A 13,586-nucleotide genomic window follows, 5' to 3' on the forward strand; every position below is an offset into this window, starting at 1 on the left:
GCGGCTTGCGTCTTCATCCGAGATTTGCTTTTCACTACTGCACGTGCATCCCGGTTATTTTTTCGCCACTGAGCTGGCCGCCAACTGTTCGTCGGTCCATCGTGATGTAGCCGGCGCTCTTCATTCTCGACACCTTTCTCCGTGTTCGTGACATTGCATGAGCAGCCATTGCACTGAATCAAAACGAAAATCCTGTTTGCTGCAACCACGGCAGACGAAATCACAACTGCTATCGATGTGATCATGCATGGCGACCATGCATTACTGAAGGCATGCGGCCGACACATGCACTGACTGAAAACAATACTACTGTTTACTGCAACCGCTGGGGACGAAACCGCAGTCGCTATCGATGCGATCATGGATGGCGACTGCGCAGTTCTGAAGGCATGTGGCAAACGTGGTGTCATGCACGGTGGTAAATACAAAAATAAATACTATAAACCACAAATAGGCTCCTGCCGTTCATATACGAGTTCTGCTGATCACTATAGCGATGCGGACTCCACCGCTTTGTTTCGGTTGGACGCTACCGCCGTTTTGAAGCGAAGCTTTCTTTGCCTCTTCTTTCAACTTTTCCACTGCTGCTGTAGCTGCCTTGCACTCCGTGTCTCTATTTAACATCACGTAACGACTGTTGTATGCCGTCAACACTGCCACCAAATATCTTCAATGAACACAAACAGCACATAAAGCTTCGCTTAGATCCGATTCCCACAATGCATGGGATCTGCGTAAATTGCCTCTTCCTTGGACGTTTCCACTGCCGCTGCTGTCGCTGTCTTGCACGCCACGTTGGCAGATGGTTCAGGGCGTGTATATACATCGCAAGAACGCGGAATAGAGGAAAGGTGACGCGAGAAACTCGGATCGTTTGGACCTTTGCGCCACATCGCATGTGCACAGTGACCTCTGGAGCTCCCTGGGCGTCACCACAATACTCTCTCCACGGCCTTAATTATCCGTGATTCCCCGCAAAAGCATTACAGAAACTGCAGCACTTACCCTACTACTAAAATGCAACTGTCCAGAGGGGAGGTAGGAAGAGGAGGCAGAGAATAGATAGAATTGACGCAGTCCCGAAACGAGTGAATAACAGTCTTGCCACTCTTCGCTCGCAGCTCGCATACATGGGGGGGGGGGAAGGCGACGGGATAAGGCGAGGAAACGCTACTACTAGACGCAACGGCGGTTGCAGACAAACTGGATAAATATAAATGCAAGGTACCATTCAGTACATTTCTGCTATTTCTGAAAAAATAAACACCATGCAAATTTGTCAAGCGGGCAACTAACGCAGGGCAAGTAGACTATAAGTCGCATTTGAGACACTACGGAAGTAGTTGTGCATCAAATCAACACGTTGTGCCCGCCGTAGTAGCTTTGCGGCTATGGCATTGCTTGAGGTACGCAAGCGTTTTTTTTTTTTTGCGTTGCACATTTGCGGGGCTGCACGCTCGCCAAGCTCCGAGAGTTGTCTGCACTAACCGGTGTATGGCCAATACGTTCAAAATTAATGAAAGTTTGATTCCATAAAGTAATGCATACGCCTGCTGGTACTAGAGGTCGAATCCGAATTATACGTTTTTTCCTAATTAACGTAGGTCAAATTAATGTGGTTTTACTGATGTGAAACTCTGTATATTAAATAAAATGCAGAGTATTTTCTTATTTATAAACAAATTTAAATATGAATTTTCAAAGCAGTTCGTTTGTAAACAGCGGCTTATTTACTTTATTTTATACATGCATGTAAATGCCCTTCACAAGTGGACATTGGGTTAGTTGTAAATGACAAACAACAGCTTTCAGTTATCCTCATGTTGTGTTCTCTTTAGTGTCCCTTTAGGCTTTTGTGCATGTCATTTTTTTTATGTGTGTGTGAACTAATAATGATAAGTATTTGTTTAAAAGTGATGCTAGGTGGATGAGCACTGAGCAGTGCTCATTCGCCTTAAAATTGAGCATGCAACATGCTATCTCTCTCCTGCAGTCTCCCTCAAGGATTATTCGTCATCTCTTTTTTCCAAGCACACCATCCATCTCTACTGGGAAGGCCCTGGCATACAGAGTATCCCTGTGTATAGACAAGATTTTGCAGCGCTTGTAAGCGGCCACCTTGTTTTTGTTATGATGATGATGGTGGTGAGGGGACTGCGGGAATGGCGCAGGCGACAGCGGGCCTTAGCGCGTTTGCGGTTGTCAGTCGCTTGCGATGGCTGGTTCTGAAAGCACTGAAGCTGTCTTGTCGTCTCTGAATGCCGATAAGTTTATCTTCATTAATGTGATCACATTTCAGATGACAGAAATATACTATGGAGGTAATTTAATTAAAGCACCCTGCGGCGCCGTCTGTTTCAACGAAGCTGCAGCGTTGCCTGCTTCACTACAGTTACAATGTCATACAGTTGGCCAAGCTTTTTTCTGCGAGATCTGCTTAATTGGGCACATTTTTCTTGGGCGCTGTATGAAAGAGACGAGACGACATGTAGTATAGTATACTTTTTTTTTTTTTTAAAGCCAGTATCATACTTGTGATATGCACTACTGCCATACATTATGCTGCATGTTTAGCCTGCTTTGTCATCTTGATCATGTCATCTGCTTTGTCATCTCGATCGAGAGCATACGACGATTGATATGAGTACAATAAAGTTATTTTCTATATATTTGCACGCTACACGCAGTCGCAGAGAAAGCTCTAGCACACACCCAGGTATCACAGAAGAGATACGTAACGTTCTCGTAGCGTTTATCCAAGACGAGAAAAACGGTATAAAGAAGACACCAGTGAGACAACTTCGTCGGTAAAACGTTGTATATGTCTGCTAATGTCTGGCTTAATACTTTTCTGCGACAATCTATAGCAGGTCTTAAAGACGTATTCGAAAAGCTCGTCTAGAAATAGGATTGGGAAAGACACAAATAATCCCTTTGCCTAAGCTATTCATATCCAATTTCTAAATGTTTTTAAGACGTTATCAAAAAGCTGGTCTAAAAATGGTCTTGAAAGGTTTACGATAATCTGAAGGTAATTTTCCCGGGTTCCAGATGAGTCGAAGCGTCGGTGTCTCGTGCAACAGAGCTCCTGGCGCAGTGCCAAGCACTGTTGCCTGTCGACGCCGACACATCCTCTACCAAGTCACATGAAAATGAACATGTCCACTGAAATAAATTTGGAATACCGCCTTTGGTATGCAGCGACGATGTTGACAACCAAAATGGGAATGACGTCCCGCTAAGAAAAAATTGCCGTGTCTAGACAAGCGTCCAGGCCAGGGCTTTTGTGCCAAGTGCACATGAAATCAGGACAGTATGACAACGCAAAACTTTATTGAAGAAGTAATGCTTGTGCAAGATTTGAGCAAAATGTATCAAAGAAATGCAAAGTAAATCGAATTAAAAGTACCCCAACAATCACTAAGGCTCTCAGAAACAATTCTTAATGAACTAGAAACTGATAAACAATAATTAGAACGTAGAAACAAAATTCGTAAAGTTTCTTATTAAAGCAAAGTAAACAACCCGGACTGTCAGATGAACAGACTAGAGTTATTTAGAAATTGATATCACAGCAACTGCAAGAAGCAGACTGAGAAATGCGGGACTTAATCGCATGGTAGCTGCCTACAAGCAATGTTAACAATAATCTAGAAGCCTGAAAAGAACACAAAAAGAAATAACGCTGCATACCATCAAAAATAAACACTGGAAACATGTCAAAATCAAAAATATTGCCTTTAGGAGGCATCAAATAATGTAATGGTGTGAGAATTAACAGAACCATAAAACCAAAAAGCAACACTCAAGTGAAAATAGTATAGAATACTCAAACAGGGAAATTAGGGTCACAAGTGAGCACCACTGTAATGCCGTGTACGATGAGACTGAGTAATGCTACATAAATATAATAATCTTAGCATTCTAGTACACGAGACATGCATGTATAGGCCTCATATCAGAAACTTATACAGGGTGTTTCATTTTAGCTGCACCAAATTTTAAATAATTGCCTGTGACAGATAGTACAATTATAATCCTTGATCTAAACTACTCGATGAGGTGGCCTTATTTCCACGAGAAATCAAAACGCCTAATTGAATAATTAACATAATTACACTAATTAACTTTTTAATTAATTATTTTACGGCACATCTTTCAATCTACTAATTATAGCCACTAAGCTTGCAAGGTGTATCCACTTGGAACGAATTCTCAGGACTGAACCAGTTTCGAGATATTAATTTTCAGTTTCCGATGAAATGCATGGGTGTTCCAGTTCTGGAAAAAAACAGGCATAAAGTCGCATTGAATCATCTGCCAACCAATGAATACGTTTGTACACTGCCATGTTACACTTTGCACACATCTCCTGTTTCCTAAAGTAAACAAAGCACTCTGAATGACAAAAAGCTTTTACACATGTAACACCGAGCAAACGCTTTACCAGTTCGCCCTCTAGCAGCCATCGTCATCTTTCTCGGCCGCTTTTTATACAGGGTGTTTCACGTAACTTGGGCCAAACTTTTAAAATGTGCAAATGCCACATAGCTGGACAGAACCAAGGTAAAGTTGTTTGTCGTCGCTTGGAGATACTAAGTTATTTCTTGCATTCTGCCTAATTAGATAATTAGTCTTCAATAATTATTCAACTTCTCAATTATTATAATTAGATAAGTGTCATGAGCAAATTGTAGAGCAACATGACAAACTCCCGATACAGCTTTCTGTTGCTCAATACGTGCTTCATAAAAGAGTTTTTCCGAGTGATAAAGAAGCACCCGAACACACTCAGAACTGCCGCACGACTGGCTGCTCGAGCCAGTTTGCATGTATTTTGACACTTATCTCATTGACACTTATCTAATTATAATAACTGAGAAGTTGATTAATTAATGAAGATTAATTATCTAATTAGGCAGAATGCAAAATATAATCTGAGTATCGCCAAGCGACGGCAAACATTACCTTGGTTCTGTCCAGCTACATAGCATTTGCGCATTTTTGAAGCTTGGGCTAGTCGGTACATACTCGACAGAGGAACTGCACGAGAAGACGAAGGACAAAAACAGGAACACACACAGCAGAGCTGATGTGTGTTCCCCTTCTCGTCCTTAGTCTTTTCGCGCTGTTCCCCTGTCGAGCCTGTGTACGGCGCACTCCGGCGCATGTCTCATGCTGCAAGGTTTAAAAAAAAGGAAGAGCAGGAGAGCTTCTTCTGCTTCTGCCATCGGTCCGAACGGTTCTCAGGTCTTTTACTCAAGGCGAGTCTGACGATCTTCGAAGTGCTACAGTGGAACTGTCGTTGTTGCTACAGCACCTCTTGCTAAATTGTCAGCGATGCGGTCGTCCAGCTCGGCATGATTGTCAAGGGACATGTCTTCTTGTGTGGTAGCCAAGGCAACTACCTGATTCTGCGGCAGGCGCTGAAGGAACAGTTCACACAGCAGTGGGCTGTTTGTGTCCAGCCTACAGTAACTAAGAAGCCGCCGCATATGACGTAGAAGTTCCGACGGTCGACGAGCTCCTGTTCGTTGAGAAGCTGCTGAAGCCGCCTGCGCGCAGACACGGGCTTGCGATACTGCATCATCGATTTCAAGTGGTAATAGGGTGTGGTGTCGTGGGGTGAGTCCACAACTTCTTCAAACTCCTCAACCACCTGTCTGTAGAGAGTACCGAGACATGCGCCAAAGGGCGAAGATGGCATCCACCTGCGTAAATCAGGTTGCAGGATTTTGTGGCTAAAGGGACAGCAGGTGAATCTGCAACGTGGCGAGGCCCTCTGCCCTGGTCGTCGGTCTCACATTGGTGGCATCGTCCATGACGTGGTGCTCACCGTACGATCACGTCCGGGTCACCACATTATAGCGGCCGAGGCTAGGTCCACTACAACAACGTGTGTCAGCGAGCGGAAGATCTGAGAACCGTTTGGACCGATGGCAAGAGCGGAAGAAGCTCTTTTATTTTTCTCCCTTTTTTTGTAGCCTCGCAACTCGCAGCACAAGGCACGAGTCACACACGCCGGAGCGCAGCATATATAAAAGGAGGCCGAGGAAGATGGCGATAGCTGCTAGAATCCCCACTTACACATCCAAAAATATCTGGCACACAGTCCAGGCAAAATTGCATTGATGAATAGCTTGGGAGCACACCACTCAACATTATGCAGTCCCTCTGGCAATGGAACTGTCGTACATGCTGGTACTTGAAATGTTTTCAATTTAGACACACTTGCTGCCCTGGACAAGTACGCCCAGATATTTGCACTGGTGCTCCATTTTGTCAAAGTGGACACTGCACTACGCTGTTAGTTGAAATGTTTTGTATGCAGATGCAGTGGCTTCACCAGAGAGACTTGCCCACATACCACCGCTGGCATATACAGGGTGTCCCAGCTAACTTTAGCCAGAGTTAAATATATGCCGCTGCACACTAAGACGATGTGACCAAATGCATGTTGCTGACTATTGCTTGCAGTAAATCATACTATCTTTTGTATTTGGCTGAATTGCATAATTAGTCAAGATTAATTAACCAACTTGTTAAGCAACAAAGTTAGGCAAACAAAATTCAAATGATGAAGTTGAGGAGCGATCTGCAAAACGTCCACCGTCAGCAAACACTTCAATAACATTGGCGGGGGACAAGCGAGGACTTAAACAGGTGGACGACGGCGCAGCTCGTGCCTCAGAAGCTGCGGCAGTCAGTTTTCCGCCTCACCAGCACTGGACTGGCGACGCATAGGCGAAAGAGAACGGCGGCGTGGTGAGGGTGACCGACGAGCAGCAAAAGGTTGGGCATCGAAAGTTGGCTGGGGATCACGGGCGTATGCTTCAGGCTCTCGTTCTGGCTGCGTGCGATAGGGAGGTCGGAAGGAGTAGTCAGGATATCTCCATGTACCCGTGGTCGCCGCGAAATGTCGGCGACAGATGCGCGCAACATGACCCGGAATTCCGCAAGCTTAGCAGATCGGGCAGTTGTCTGCAGTGCGCCAAGGATTTGCGCACTGTGGCTGCACCCCGAAAAGCGGCGTCGCTGGTGGTCGAATTGGTGGTTGAGGGGTCAGTAGTGGCAGAGGACGTGGCTTCATGACGGCATCCGCATACATCAGAGGCGCGGCGACACGAGTTGGCGGAGCAGCAGACGGCACTACAAATGGTAGCGGCACGGTGACAGCAGTCGGCTGACAGGCAGATGGCAAAGCCTCGTTGACCTGCTCCTGTATCACCTGTCGGATGGTTGGAGTCAGACAGGGCGTAGGCACTTGCGCGGTCGGAAAAAACGAAAGCTGTCGAGCGACTTCCACATGCACAAGCTCCTTACTTAATCTGTGACAGGAGTGCCGTGTGGTCGCCGCCGATGGTCAACGCAGCAAGGAAATCGTCTGTTGATGTCTGCCGCCGAGCTAGGACGCGCTGCTTACGTAGTTCATCGAAGCTTTGGCACAAGGTCACGAGTTCAGACACGGTGCGTGGGTCCTTGGCCAGCAACATCTGAAAGGCGTCGTCTATGCCTTTCATGATGTGTTTTATCCTGTCTTGTTCAATCATATAAGGATTCACGTGCTTGCACAAGTCAATGATGTCTTCAATATAGCTCGTGAAGTTCTCGCCCTGCTGCTGCGCACGCCCACGTAGACGCTGTTCAGCGCGAAGCTTGCGCACTGCGAGGCGACCGAACACTTCCGCAAAGCTCGTCTTGAAAGTAGTCCAAGTGGCGAAGTCGGACTCATGGTTACGAAACCAGAGGTTTGCGACGTCTGTTAGGTAGAACAGAACGTTGCGTAGTTACGTAGCGTCGTCCCACTTGTTGTGCATGCTCACCCTTTCAAACCACGGTAGCCAATCTTCTACGTCATGGTCGCCGATACTGCTAAAGAAAGCGGGATCGCACTGGCGCAGCACGCTTGACATGATGACCGACGGAGATTGGGCCGCGCCTTGCTGGGTGGTGTCATCAGGCATTGTCGGAGCAACGGTGGGCAACATCCGACTTCGGAGTTCCAGGTTTGAAAAGAGTACCCCTCACCTCCACCACTTTGATAAGGAGATTTACTGACGGCAATCGGCAGGCGAAAACCAGCACAGTCACAAGAGAGCAACAGTCTCAGCGCCAACAGCTCGAAATCTGTGCTCACGCCCTACATCTATGAGAGCGCCCCACTACTGCTCGCTCCCTGTTCTTCTTCATAACAGATTAACCAGTTTCTTTCTATTTATTCAGTATTATTTTTTTTTTCCACGCTTACTGCAGATGCCTGCGAAAAACACACAAAAAAAAATACCACGTGACATGCTCACTTGCACGCCATGGTTGCAGTGCTCCCAAATGTTCCGCGTACAAGCGAACATAACATTTAGCAGGGTGTGCTGCCGCTTAAAAGGCGACAGGGCAAGCGTTATCGCAGCGCAAGCGATAACGGTTGCTGGCATAAATCGCGCACCCAACGCCTGCGTCGCTGCCCTGTCGCCTTTTAAGCGGCAACACACCCTGCTAAATGCTATGTTCGTTTGTAGGCGGAACGTTTGGGAGCACTGCAGTCACGGCGCACAAGGGAGCATGTCACATGGTATTTTTTGGATTTCGAGGGCATCTGCAGTAGAGGGAAAATACTAATACTTAATAGAAAGTTAGGAGCTGTTTAATCGAACGTTTTGCAAACCGCTCTACAACTTTCTCATTTGAATTTCTTGCCTAACTTCGTTGCTTCAGAAGTTGGTTAATTAATCTTGATTAATTAATCTTGATTAATTATGCAATTAAGCAGAATACAAAAATATAGTGACTTAGGCTATACAATAGTAAGCAACATGGGTTTGGTTGCGTTAAAGTGCATCGGCATGTTTTTAAACTCTGGCTAAAGTTAGCTGGGACATTTTATATGTACACTTGCTGTTCACTTGGTAGCACCAGAGGTAGCACTGAACTCTTCCCTCTAGGTTAGATAAGTGGGGAGGCCTACACATTCTTTCAAATTTTTGCAGCTTGTAATGAAACATATAACAGCATGATTAAGCTACAATGTTAGAGTCATACTACATTTTATTATGACTCATGAAAGTGATATGTACACAAAATATGCAACTACAACACTGTATCCGGATCATAAAAACAAACATAATGAGGCGAACTATAAAAAATTTTTGCGGGAATTGTTTTGAACAGGCTGCTCAATGAAATGAGCACATATGTAGATTCTACATTAAATGTACAAAGCATTTCAAGTGAAATTAGCGACAGCTTATGTAATATCATTATAAATTGCATTCACTCGCCCTTGCTGTGCTAGCAATCTGATTGCTTGCATTTCTTAAGTGATTTAAACAACGCCCTTTAAAGCAGATGAGGGAAGATGTCCCAGTGTATGTTCATGTGTTCTCCCGCACTTCCACCAGTGGCCGCTGTGTTGATGCCAGTGGACTGAATGACAATGATCACTTGGCACATTGCAAGGGAGCAAGAACAATTAATTTAATTAAGCTTAAAGGATTATCACGTTTTAGGTCACCTGTCAACTGCTCACTACCATTCAAGACACCACATTCAGTTACCATGCATTCGTCTGATACTGCTCCGGTTATTGGTACACAATCGTATTTTCTACTTAGACCTTCCCGCAAGGACCAGTTTGACTAATCATGCATGAATCAATTCCGCACTGCCATTGTTAAAATGGCTGTGTAAATAACCCATCACATGGACTCTAAGTAGCAAATGCTATGTACTTTTACCCTTCAACTTACTTAGTGCACTGACATGCCTAAATAGAGGTTCCTCTGCTCTGACCTACGCTAGGAAAATTTGTTGCACAAGGACCAAGAACCGCGGCATGCCCTGTTGCGCGAAGTGCACGAAGAGTGCACAAATCGAAAGAACCGCGTGAGCACTTCTCAAGCACCGTGCGTACACTGGCACATACACGAACTCGGCAGGCGGCCGACTAAAGGCCGCGCACCGTAGAGTCCGACACCAGTCGCAAGCTGCAAATAATCGTGACTACCTGGAGTAACAGGATATTTTACGCCAAGGGAATTCACGATTCACGTATGCAGTATCCACTAGCGAGTTATGCAGCGTATATGTGGTATCCAATCGCAAACTATAAAAACTATAACAAGAAGAAAGCTACAATAAGCAGCGTAATATATCGCAACCATGCCGAGGTGCCAAAGAAAATCGAATTTGCCCGTCTCACATTGGACACAAAGTTCCTCTGAAGACCATGAAATACCAGTCACGTGAGATAAAGCAGGCCAAGACACAATCGAGAACCTGAATCGCAAGCAATAACAGCACGGTGAGGTACACAATATTCTATGGATGCGCTGTAGCACAAGGCAACGAAATAGCACGGGCACTTCACCCCATCTCTTGCGCTACCATACCCGTAATGAATCATTAACAAAAAGCCTGTATGTCAGTTCTTTAGTCTGCAACATTCTTGCGAAATGGGAGACTGAAATACCATGATCACGGCTGTCTAGAGGATATAGGCAAAGTGCGCAGAGACAGCATTTCGCTCCTTTCTTCCTACCTGCCAAACTTGCTAGTTTCACTCGTGACGGCGGATCCCGATGCCAGGCACACAAAAGGAACATTTCTTCTGACGTTCATCCTAATACTGAGCTTAACACGTTAATTACAACATCGCTGAAAAGGCTCCTCACACAGCGACATGAGAATCAGCTTGAAGAGCTAATTAGTGCCCTCCACTCGGCACTCTCCACCGCAAAACTCAGCTGCTCTACTAATTAAAACCATACAAACAAATCACTGCTCACGCAGTGGCAGGTAAGACAACAAAACCCTGCAATACTTGCATGACAAAAGACAGCACAGCCGAAAACTGGCAGAAACGCACCACAGCCCAAACCAAGCGCAATTACGGAACTATGCACAGGCCGGTTTCACGCGGGAGCCGGGAGCCGCGGCCACAAGCTAGGTCATGTGACCGATGTGACGACGGTATCGCGATCTTGCGTAAGGCTGGTTCGTGTTGATGGGTTGTTCATAGCCTCCGAGATTTTTTGTGCAAACAAATGTCGGAGGCCATGGGTTGTTGAAGCGCCGCAGTGTTCGGGCTTGGTAGGCGCGTGTGTGCATTTCTATTTGTCTAGTATGAAACATGTCGCGCCGAGTCAGACGCCGCCCTCTCTTCCGTTTTTCTTTCGCGTGCTGGCTCGTTTGTTCGATGCCACCCCATCTCAAGCACGAGCGTTGAGCTGGAAGTTGCCACTGTGCATTTCGCAGACCTTTCATTACCCCCTCCTTTATTTCGGACACTGTCACTGCCGCATCATTGTGGTTGCAGCATGTTAGAAGACAATCGGCGCTTCTAAGCAGGCGTCAACACACCACGATATGCGCCCAAGTGTGGCGAGCCCTTACCGTTTGACTTCCAGCAATATTAAAGCGCATAGATTTCTGTGTCCGGCTGTTTTTATGGTTGATCAGTTGTCGGTGGTCGGTCGTCGGACTGTTGATTTGCTAGGAAAATGCTGGTTCGTTCGCTCTCGCTAACTATATTTCCCTCGCATCTCTCTCGTTCCTTCATTCGCTCGCTCATTCGGGCTATTCGCTTGTACTGAAAATCACCGACGATGGTTTCTGCACATTCTTTTCTATACATGGTGCTCACAGTAGAGTTCACCGCAACACTTTCTGCAGAGCACTGTTCCTAGTAACAGCTGTACTGATGTATTCTTCCGGTGGCAACAAAAGTTATGTTCGCTCATTAACTCAATACTGCGACGTAGCGTTAACACGACCTTTAATGCACCGCGAAGACGTGGCGGACCGATCACACTCAAGGCACAGATCAGTCTCAAGATGAGTCCCCACAAGCGATGAAGACGAAGCCGATATGATGATGAACATGTGCAGCCAACGAAGAAGTGACTGAGAAATGCCCACACTAATTTCCCCCGCGTGCGAGCGGCCAGCCTGGCCGCAACTTAAAGGGACGGCGAACGCCTCGTGAAAGGCTTCATGCGAGAGACGTGGACAATCTCAGCAGCGCGACAGCGGCGGTCAGTGGGAACCACAATAGGTTGGACGAGATAATTAACGGGAGAAGTCTGCTCCAAGACTCTGTATGGGCCTATGAACCGAAACTGAAACTTGTCGCACAAGCCAGGAGTGTGAACTGGTGTCCGGAGTAGCACTTCATCGCCCGGGCGGAAGAACACTGCACGATGGGATGCGTTATACAGGTCCTTGCGCTCCTGTTGCCGTGCTTCAGTGTTGATGCGGGCGAGCTGGCGACAGTGGAGGAGGCGTGATATATATTGTTCACAATAGGATGCAGCTGGAGTGACAGGGGCGGAGAAGAAGGAGACGTCAAGAAAATAAGAGGGCGAACGGCCATAGACGAGGTAGAATGGCGAGTAACCAGTTGTGCGTTGTACGGCGGTATTGTACGCAAAAGTCACGAATGGCAAAATTGCGTCCCAGTTTGTGTGGTCTGGTTGAATATACATGGCTATCATGTCGGAAAGCATGCGATGAAAGCGCTCAGTTAGTCCGTTGGTTTGAGGGTGTTAACTCGAGGTTGTCTTGTGGGTGGTGCCGGAGGCTCGGAGCAGTTCGGCTACAATTTGTGAAAGGAATGCCTTCCCACGGTCGCTCAGGATGACACGAGGAGCACCGTGACGCAGGATTAATGCTTGAAGTATAAATGCAGCCACTTCAGAAGCCGACGCCAAAGTCACGCAAGCTGTTTCGGCGTAACGTGTCAAGAGGTCGACGGCTGTCACTATCCATCGATTGCCGGTGAGAGTCGTGGGAAGGGGATCATACAGATCAATACCAACGACTTCGAATGGTGCCGATGGACACGGGACTGGTTGGAGCTCTCCGCTTTGACCTGATGTTGGTAGCTTTCGGAGCTGGCAAATGGCGCAGGAAGCGACGTACCGCGCTACACTAGTGGATAAGCCAGGGCAGTAGAAGCGACCTTTGATGCGGTAGTATGTTTTCTGAAAACCAAGATGACCAGCAGTCATGTCGTCGTGATAGGCCTTAAGAACATTAGCGCGAAGAGAGCGAGGCAGAACAGGCACCCAGCGTTGACCATCAGGGTGATAGATATGGTGGTACAGGGCGCAGTTGTCGAGCTTGAATTGCGTGAGCTGTCGACGAAGGCGAGCGTTGGGCGGGCGCGAAGTTCCCTGAATGCCGTCTATGATGCGTCGACAGTAGGGGTCAGCGAGTTGGTGAGATATGAGCCATCCATGGTCATCAGAAGGAATCTGGTCAATAGAGGTTAAGGACAACACATGCGGGGAAGGACGGTCCGAAAGCTTGTCGCGGAAGGCAGGAGCGGAATCATGGCATGGCGTCGTAGGAAGCGGGCAGCGAGAAAGCGCGTCGGCGTCCTGATGCTTTTTACCACACTTGTAGATAATAGTGAAGTCGTATTCTTGCAGACGGATAATCCAGCGACCAAGGCGTCCGGTCAAGTTCTTGAGCGTGGAAAGCCAACATAAGGCATGGTGGTCCGTAACGATGGTAAAATGGCGGCCGTGAAGACACGGTCGAAATTTCTGTACCGACCAAACGACAGCTAGGCACTCCTGCTCAGTGAT

The 13,586-nt window shown here is 46.8% G+C and overlaps 1 protein-coding gene across 1 annotated transcript in view; it reads left to right on the forward strand.

Moving 5' to 3' along the window:
* LOC119456360 (structural maintenance of chromosomes protein 3-like) overlaps positions 1-13,586 on the forward strand; it is a 248,837-nt gene that overhangs the window by 208,532 nt on the left and 26,719 nt on the right.

This window comes from Dermacentor silvarum, chromosome 1 (assembly GCF_013339745.2).
Source record: "Dermacentor silvarum isolate Dsil-2018 chromosome 1, BIME_Dsil_1.4, whole genome shotgun sequence".
Lineage (NCBI taxonomy): Eukaryota > Metazoa > Arthropoda > Arachnida > Ixodida > Ixodidae > Dermacentor > Dermacentor silvarum.